Genomic DNA, 9,520 nt, shown 5'->3' with positions numbered 1-9,520 from the left:
CAATCAAAAGTGACGTCACACTCCCCGACCCACGAGCCCTGCCCCTCGCTTCCCCCACCCACAAGCCCCCCCTCGCTTCCCCCGTCCCCACGCCCTCTGAGATCCCACTGTTCCAGAACCGGCATACCTTACCTACTGATTCCCATGAAAAATTATAAGAAAGTAGGAAAAGATGTGAAATCGAAATGAGCTGCCAGATGATTTGCCTAGATTTCCGCGGCCTGGAAGTCAAATGCTTGGCGTGGCCAGGCAAGGCATTCTTAGATCATCAATACCCATACTTTCTCTCTCACAGACTTTTAGGTAAATTGTCAATTTAAAATTCTGGCAATATTATGAGTACACTTTCATTGTATTGGGTTTTAAAATATTTCTAAGGTGATTCATCGACGCTAATACCTTTACTCTCGCAAACTTTCAGATAATTTGTCAGTTTAAAACTCTGACAATATGAGTACACTTTCATTGTATTGGGTTTTAAAGTAATTCTTATTCATCGAGACCTTGACCTTGCCTGGCCACGCCAAGCATTTGACTTCCAGGCCGCGGAAATCTAGGTAAATCATCTGGCAGCTCATTTGGATTTCACATTTTTTTTTTCTTTCTTGTAGTTTTTCATGGGAATCTTCTATTTTTTAATGATAACTCCTTGAGTCCTCCACTTTTTCATGTACTTGGCGTAATTGTTTTATTTTTTTGAAGTTTTTTATTGGATCTCACTTCTTTTTCCAAATCATTTATTATATAGAATCTATTTTAAATTTATAAAAATAAAATTGATATTTCTGTAAACTCTACATAAGAAGTCTAAATTATTATTTGTTTTTTTAATTGAATAGAGTAAAATAAAGGGAGAGGGGATAAAAAAAGCGAATATATACATATATTTCATATAATTTATTAATTATAAACACTTATTCGTTCAATTTATAAATTATTATATATACCTGCAATTTTTTTTCTTGCTGCAAGACATTCTAATGTTAATGATGAAATGAGAAAATGACTCCATTTCTATAAGCTCTACATAAAAAGTATAAATTAAAAACACTTAAATGGTATGGATCTATTCTGTATGAATGAAGACCTGACAATTCAGATTTTGACAACTTACCTTGTAATCAAAATTGATCTACATTTTACTTTACTGGCAGCAATTTGTTAATCTGCAATCCTGTGGGCCCCCTTCATTTCCACAAGATCTACATGAAAAGCTTAAATTCAAAACACTTTGGCGGTATGGATCTATATTAAAAACAGTTTTCTGTATGATTAAAGGTATCTCGCAATTCAGATTTTGACAACTTACCTTGTAGTCAAGATTAATAAACACTTTACAACACTAGCTGCAATTTGTTATTAAACCCTACATAAAAAGTCTAAATTGAAACATTTTGCTGATATAAATACAATTAATAATGCAATAGTGTAAAAACTTTTGACACTTGGCAGGTTATGAATGATGACATCTTTTTCGACTCTCGACGCTCGATGGCCGACGAGCCATGCCGAACCGAATGATTCCGAGAGTCGACGAACGACGGTCTGCTTTTGCTTAGCTCCTATTGGCCAAGGGTTGACGACGGGAAAATCATACGAAAAATACCGTTTCTGACAGATTCATGACATGATATCTCAGTTGTACGTGGACGATTTTATTGATTTTGGTTTTATTCGAAAGCTTATATGCGGTTTAAATAAGAAAAATGCCTTTACATTTAGAAAATATTGCAGGCGTGTTAAGATATTCATGAAAGAAGTTTCAGGTTAAGTTGGAATGGACCATCTCTCCTGTAAAAGATACGTGGTAGCTCCAACGCCAGGAATATACACGCGGTGACGGATAATTTTTCATGTACTTGGCGCCAAGAGGCTACCGCGTCTCTAGATCTGAAACAACAGTTTTCTAGTAGTAGATATTCGTCCGCGGTAGAGTGAAGAGCAGAAGCAAAATGTCTAGTGCATATACAATTAGATTACTATGTATTGCATATATGCGAATAAAAAAAATACAACGTAAACGACAATGGGTTCATCCTTTAAATATGAAACGTATAAATATGGACCAGTTTCATTTATTATACAGGGTGGTCCACCTAAGTAAGAGCACCTAAATATCTTCTCTAATTATGGGGGTACACAAAATATTTTGTATGCTATTTCAATGGTTTGAAAAAAACCATTCAAAAGATTTCTTTTTTCTAGGGTAATTTTTTTCAGAGTTTACAAGGTTTTTATGCGTATAAATGTATAATTTTGTTTATCGCATCGTGTAGCTGATGTAAAAATATGTTCAAATATGTACATTGCATGACCTTGAAACGACCTTTGAATTCAAAAATTAAATGGAAACGAAAAATTATGGTTTGTCGAGACTTTACAGACGAAGACGTCGTTCGGGAATCTGTAAGAGTAAATAAACACGTTTACACTATGAATGACTTCTGACACCGCAGAAATCTTATTATTCTCAAACAGTTCGTCAGTTTATGGTGGAACACGATTTCCCGACACGGTCCGCGATCCGCGTCGGGAATCATGCAAAATGAGAGTTTTCCAACTCCTCACACCTTTACGGGAAAACCCGAGCGCCAGGTATCAGGAGATACCGGCGTGAGAAGCCGAACTTCGCGACAATTACCACGGCTAGCGATCCGGATCGCGGAGAGGGGCGTGGATCGTCGGCGAGGAAAGGCAGTCTGAGAAAGCCGTCTTCACGGCAAGACGAGGCGGATTATCACAGCACTCGTTTAAAATAATATAGAATATATTGTACGCGAAAGATGTTACAAAATACGGTGTACACTGGCGAGCTGTCGTAGCGTCTAAGGTCACCGGGACGACCAGTAACCAACACGAGAACTACGTTTCGATAAGACGTGCTGATTTCGTTCACGATAGCCCAAATTCCGTCGTGATTCGCACAAAAGCGACTTTGGAAACGATATTCGGACAGTCTTGACGCGGTCGCAGTGGGCTCGACCTCTTCGACGAGAACGTTAACCGGCAGCGATCTAAACACGTGCGCGTTACAATGGATTCGCGACTAGATGTCCGTTATTTCGTGCGATAACCTACGAAAAGGCGATTTCCCGCTAACAATGCTATTTCGACCGACAGGGTGCTCGGCAGCCACCAGGTAACCCGACCAATTTACGATATCCTATTCATGAGCGTGAGGTGAAGGAGGAAGCGCTTACCGTACCGTTCCGCACGTGCGTCGCTGACGAAATAGGACGACATATGTGAGCTCGTCGCACGCGTTGGCTCACGCGCTTCCCCCCAGCCTCATCTCAATGGTCGGCGGCACGCGGCACTCTATGGCGACCAAATTCAAATTACGTCATCGGCGGTCGTTCAGTCCTGTCCCTCGGCGACTTTGGTGGCGTGTCGGTGCTGGCATCCCTCGAAGGCTCTGGAGCGGGCCGGGTCTCGGTGCACTCGAGAACCCGGCTGACTCCGCTGTCCTAAACGGCCTCCTGCCCCCTGAAGGTCGTAACGGAGTCCAGGGGCTGTTACCAAGATCCTCCAGTCTCTGTCCATTTGAGCTTCGTCTGGCCAGTCCGTGCAGCCGGCGCCGGGTTGAACGGGATCAGTAGCCTCTAAGCCGCATCGCTGGATGTTGCCGTCGTTAGCCCAACGTTATTGCCCTTCAGATACGTAAATTAGTCCTAACCCTAGGTTACCCTGGTGGCGCTCGCGATCTTGGTCGGTCTCGTTCCCCGCGGAGAGTTCTCCTACTTTGTGACGCGGCAATCTGCCACGTCACAATGGATATTATCTTTTGCGATGAGTTATTCAAAGCAAGAGAAAATTGATATGATTCAGATTTATGGTAAAAGTGATCAGTGTTTAAGGCAAGCTGTTCGATTGTACCGAGCGAAATTTCCTGAACGCAACTGTCCATCGCGTAGACATATGGAAAGGTGATCAAGCATTTTTTTGAAAGTGGGAGTGTCAATACGAAGAAGCTTACGCGAATCCATAATGTTACAAACCAATTAAATACGAGATTTATTATGGAAAAAGTTGCCGAAAATCCGCATGTTAGTGCACGACAATTGGAACGCGTAACTAATATTTCCAAAACAAGCATAATACGAATACTTCATGAACAAAAATTTCATCCGTAACATGTGTCTCTCCGTCAGGATCTTCATGGACATGATTTTGAAAATCGCCTGAATTTTTGTCAGTGGGGTTTACAGCAATATGAAAACGATGAATCGTTTTTTGAGAGAATGTTGTTTACCGACGAGGCATCTTTCATCAATCATGGTCAATTAAATTTGAGAAATATGCATTATTGGTCATTGAAAAATCCACAATGGTTAAGACAAGTGGATAGAAAGAGGCCTTGAACCGTAAATGTCTGGTGCAGTATCTTGAATAACCAAATAATTAGTCCTTATTTCATAAATGGTACATTAAATGGACAAAAGTATGTACTTTGTCCATTGTACTTGCAAGATGAGTTACAGATGCTTTTAAATGACGTACAATTAGACATTCGTGGAAGAATATGGTATCAGCACGATGGTTGTCCGGCCCATTCTACACGTCTTGTAAAACAAATTTTAGATATAAAATTTCCAAATTCTTGGATTGGACGTGTACTAGACGTGTAGAGTGGCGACCACAATCACCAGATCTCACGCCTATGGATTATTTCTTATGGGGACATTTAAAAGAAGTTGTTTATTGTGAACCGATTGAAGTTAAAAGGAATAATCTTAACAAATTATTTATTTAACACTTTCACCTTCTTACTCTAGGTTTCTAACAATTAAAATATACTAAAACTAGCACGGTTGACTGCTCGGAAGGATCTAAAGAGTCGGTCGTGCGCGACCGTGAGCGAGGTCGGTTGGCGTGGGAAAATCGGTTTTTGGGAGTGAGGAATTTATGGGTTCTTGACGGACAGACACCTGCAGGAAAAGTGAAGTCAAGGTTTTAGGAAGTGGAGAAGGCAAAAGAAAATAGGAGAAGGAAAATACTGAGTTGGCAAGGCGATGTATGAAAGGTGAAAAATATAAGTAGGATTTCCAACACCTTCCCTCGTAAATTTGAAAACGCTAGTTTTCAATGCTTCGATTATCTTAAAATATCGATGGACCGCGTTACATTATGTGAAAAATTATTAATAGGGTACACTGGCAATTGGAATGTTACGCCAATAGATGGAACTTAAATTAATGATTATGCACTTAAGATAGTTAGTGAATAGTCGCCCACTATTATCTATTTATATAGTAAAATGAAAAGGAAAATATTTGTATAATATTTAATTATAATCTAAGAGTTTCAGCTACCAATATTAATAGTTTTATGCTAAAATACCCGTAACAGAAATTTAATCTATAGACACGGTAGCGTCTCGACGCCAAGTACATGAAAAAATAGCCTTTCTGTATATGCCTGGCGCTGGCGCTACCGCGTATCTTTTACTCGAGAAAACGCGATTCCAACCTAACCCGAAACTTCTGTCATGAATATCTCAACACGCCTGCAATATTTTCTAAATCTAAAGGCATTTTTCTTATATAAATCCCACATAAGCTTTCGAATAAAACCAAAATCAATAAAATCGGTTCACGGACGACAGAGATATCGTAATATCATATCATGAATGTGTCCAAAACGGCACCATTTTTCTTTTCCTTTGACAAGGAATTTTTCGTCAACATTGAGCCAATAGGAGCTAAGGCCGTTCGTCGATTTGTCGACTCTCGGAATCATTCGGCAAGGCTCGTCGGTCGGAATTGTAATATGGCTGCCACTCATGCCGCTCGTTCATTTCTAACCTGTATAAACTGTCACTTTGGATTTGTGACATTTGGTTTCTTGCAACAAGACTTTCTGACATACATTGTGCGTACTTTTGAAAACTTAAAGGACTGAAACTGGAATTATAATACAATAAATTGTGCGTTACCAATAGTGGACCTCTTTGTACATTTTCCCACTATATTTATTAACATTTAAATTTGTTACAACAAGATTTTCTGCCACGCGTTGTGCATACTTGTGAATTTTATTCTAATGTGACGTTCGCATATCGACCGTCCAAAGCACGGATATATTTTTCCCTTGTAATGAGTTGAAGACAGATTTAGTATTTGTATATTTGAACATCACTTTATATCTTAGACTGAGAAGCGTTTAGCAAGTAAGAGAGAACCTAAGCGATAACAGCTACGGGCGCGGAGCGAACGATCTACTTCTTGCCACATCATGTGCCCTGATACGACCACGGTACGGCCGCGGCTTATTTACTATCGTGAACCGCGGATTCGGTTGCTTTATCGCGACGCATGAGAATACAATGGTTCTCCTAGATGTTAAGTCGGAGCTACAGGTCCCGTACAATTCTCGGTACTCGTTACCACCTACCGGTGGGTGGCCAGATCTAATGAGACCCTGCACCTTTTCGACGAATTTAAGCGTAGCGTCAGCTAAGGAACCGTTGGCAGTGGCTATCGTTGGTGTCAGTCACCAAAAACCGATAAGGGGCAGACTAAACACCTAGGAATGATTTCGGGCAAGATGTTATTGCTAACGCCATGGGAAGAAATCAACCACCACCCATGAATTTTTAATAATCACGTGGTATGATTTTTTCCTCCTTCCTTCGGGCCAAAGGTCCCGAATTAGGGGTATAAGTACCCCCGCAATTCAGGGGCTCGGGATATTCCTCGTCGAGTTGATATGCAGAATCGTCAAAGTTGATAGTCTTCGTTCTAGTTTTGCGCAGAGTTCAGAGTCCTCGTTCTAGTTAGTCAAAGTTCAGGAATCGTTCAAAGTCAAATATCGAGTTTTATTGCGAAGTCAAGGTAGTGAACCTTTTATTCAGAAATTGTAATTGATTGTATTTGCTATAATAAAAGACCGTGCGCGGGCCTTAATAAAACAGTAATGTAATTTAACAAATTCACAAGCTATAATTATTTTTTCCTCAAATCATTCGACGCGTTCGGAGAGAGAAAAGGGTATAAATTATAGTTAAACCAACTATCTTTTCGATTTGTGATCGAGGCGTTGAAGCCGGTCATTTAGAAATCCTAAAGATAGAAACATTGCTTGGCCGTGGGTTTTTTTTCCGTCATCTTACTCGGGTCCCAAGCCACTTTCGTGTTTGTTGTAAGGGTCGATCGAGGCGTCGAAGCCGGTTTTCCCGAACAGTAGCCACGGATTTGATTAACGCAGCTTCTTTCGATCCAAGGCAGAGCGGACATTCCGATCAGGGTCGAAGCGTCGAAGCCAGCTTTAAAAGAAATAGACGCAAAACCAGCGGTCGTAAAGGGTTGCATGGACTTGATAACGATTGGCGGGACATGAGATTCATCCCCGATTAAAACTTATATAAATTCCAATTTTTCCCTCTCAGTAGATGAAAAACACCGAAACAGCGCGAAAATACCGTTCGGGCAGACGCGAACAAATTCGGCGGTTGTTACGCGATTACGAACTACAGGTTCAATCTGGAAGGTTTCCGCTCGGGCGCATGGTGAAGCCGCGAGTGATTCAAAACGAACTGTTACGACCATCAGCATCAGCACCAACATCAGCATCAGCACCAACATCAGCATCAGCATCAGCATCAGCACCAGCACCAACATCAGCATCAACACCAGCATCCGCATCAGTACCAGCATCGACACCAGCATCGGCTCCAGCACCGATACTTTGGAGGCTCGCCCCGTTGACCATTCCCCGAGCACGTGAGGCCGTGTGGACCATTCCACCTAACGACCCGCGGTGGGAACATTACATCCAAAAGATGCTCGACCTCATCAAGTAGTAAGTCCGAAAATTAAAAATTTTTAATAATTAGTAATCGCGAGGGTAGACTCAATACGGATCAGGATCCCGTTCAGACGCGAGTCGTTTAAGAAAGGCGTGGGACAAAACGCAAGCATCATTTGATCGAACCGGGGGACAGATTTTCAAATCTGAAATCCGGGACGTGGCACTAATATACAATAAATTGTGCGTTACAAATAGTGGATCTCTTTCTTTATTTCTCATTTCATTTTGAACATTTCAATTTTTACCAACAAGACTTACTGCCTTGCGTTCTGTGTGCTTTTGAAAACACAAGGGACTGAATCTGGTACTGTAATATAATAAATTGTGCGTTACTCATATGACATTAATTTTATTTGTAAATAACACATACAAACCTTATTTTACTTGCAAATTAATGTAGAGCTTAAAATAAAAATACATTTGTCTTTCATTATAGTAAGCATAGAGTCTACAATATACATAATGTGTCTGAAGCCAGATATAGGAAAGAGACCAGCTTTAGTCCATTAAGTTTTCAAAAATATGCAGAACGCATAGCAGGATATCTCACTGCAAGACATTTAAATGTTAAAGATAAAGCGAGAAATGAAAAAAGAAATCCACTATTTGTAACGCACAATTAATCGTATTGCAATATCAGTTTCAGTCCTTAGAATTTTCAAAACTATACACAATGCATGGCAGAAAGTTTTGATGCAAGAAATTTAAATAATGAGAAAATGAACAGAGATCCACTATTTGTAACACATAATTTATTGTATTACAATTGTAGGCATTTTATTTAAAGGTGTCGGTTAGGACAGTTATCCCCCGTGGTTTTGAGTGTGAAGTAATTTTTATTCTAATTAAATGATTCTCGCTGGCTCACAATTCTCGCGATCTCGCTGGCTTGTAACGGTCCGGGCTCGGTGCGGTGCGGTAGAACCGTCGCGGGTCGGGGCGCCGACTCAGTCGATCGCCAGAGTACGCGTTCGAGCTTAGCCTGGACGCAGGCAGTTTACCCCCAGGGAGGTCGAGAAGGAAATGACGGTGCCCCAAAGAGGGTCGAGCAGGTAGCGGTAGCACATCCACTCTTCCCGGGCTAGAGACTGTGACTCCGGGGTGTCCCGCGGTCGCAGGACACGGTACCGGCGGTCGGATGTCCTCCGTGTCGGACCAGAGGCCGGCGGCGTGAGGACGTTAGGCTGAACGGGTTTTACGTGAACAGTAAGGTAGCGGTCGCACATCGTCCTGTTCGTACTCCGTTGGAGGGTTGGAAACAGGGCGAGAGAAAACAAGAGCGTTTGAGCGGCGAAATAGTGCTATATTTGTTAGTGGTGTTCTTACACTTATCGCTCGCCCAGATGTTCTGCCTCTCTGGGCGGCGCGGCGTGGTATATACGCACAGCGCTCCCCACTTTCGGTAGCCAGAGAGCGCCGTGCGGGATAGCAGCGCCCGGTGACGGCCTAGCGGCAGTCGGCGGTACCGGCGTCGGAGAGGGGAAACCGGGCGCGGCGGAGAACGGCCCGAAGAGGAGAGGGTCGCGGCTATCATTCGCGTTACAGCCTCACAATTCTCGCTATCTCGCTCGTAATGTTACAAAAAAGTGTCCCTCTTCTGATTCTTCGCGGTTTATATATACGCTTTCGCGGTTATTGCCTTTACTTTTCTTTCACACACACATACACACACACACACACACACACACACACACACACACACACACACACA

This window comes from Hylaeus volcanicus, unplaced genomic scaffold (genome assembly GCF_026283585.1).
Source record: "Hylaeus volcanicus isolate JK05 unplaced genomic scaffold, UHH_iyHylVolc1.0_haploid 12190, whole genome shotgun sequence".
NCBI lineage: Eukaryota > Metazoa > Arthropoda > Insecta > Hymenoptera > Colletidae > Hylaeus > Hylaeus volcanicus.
The sequence above is the reverse complement of the archived record's forward strand: the minus strand, read 5'-3'. Positions refer to the sequence as shown.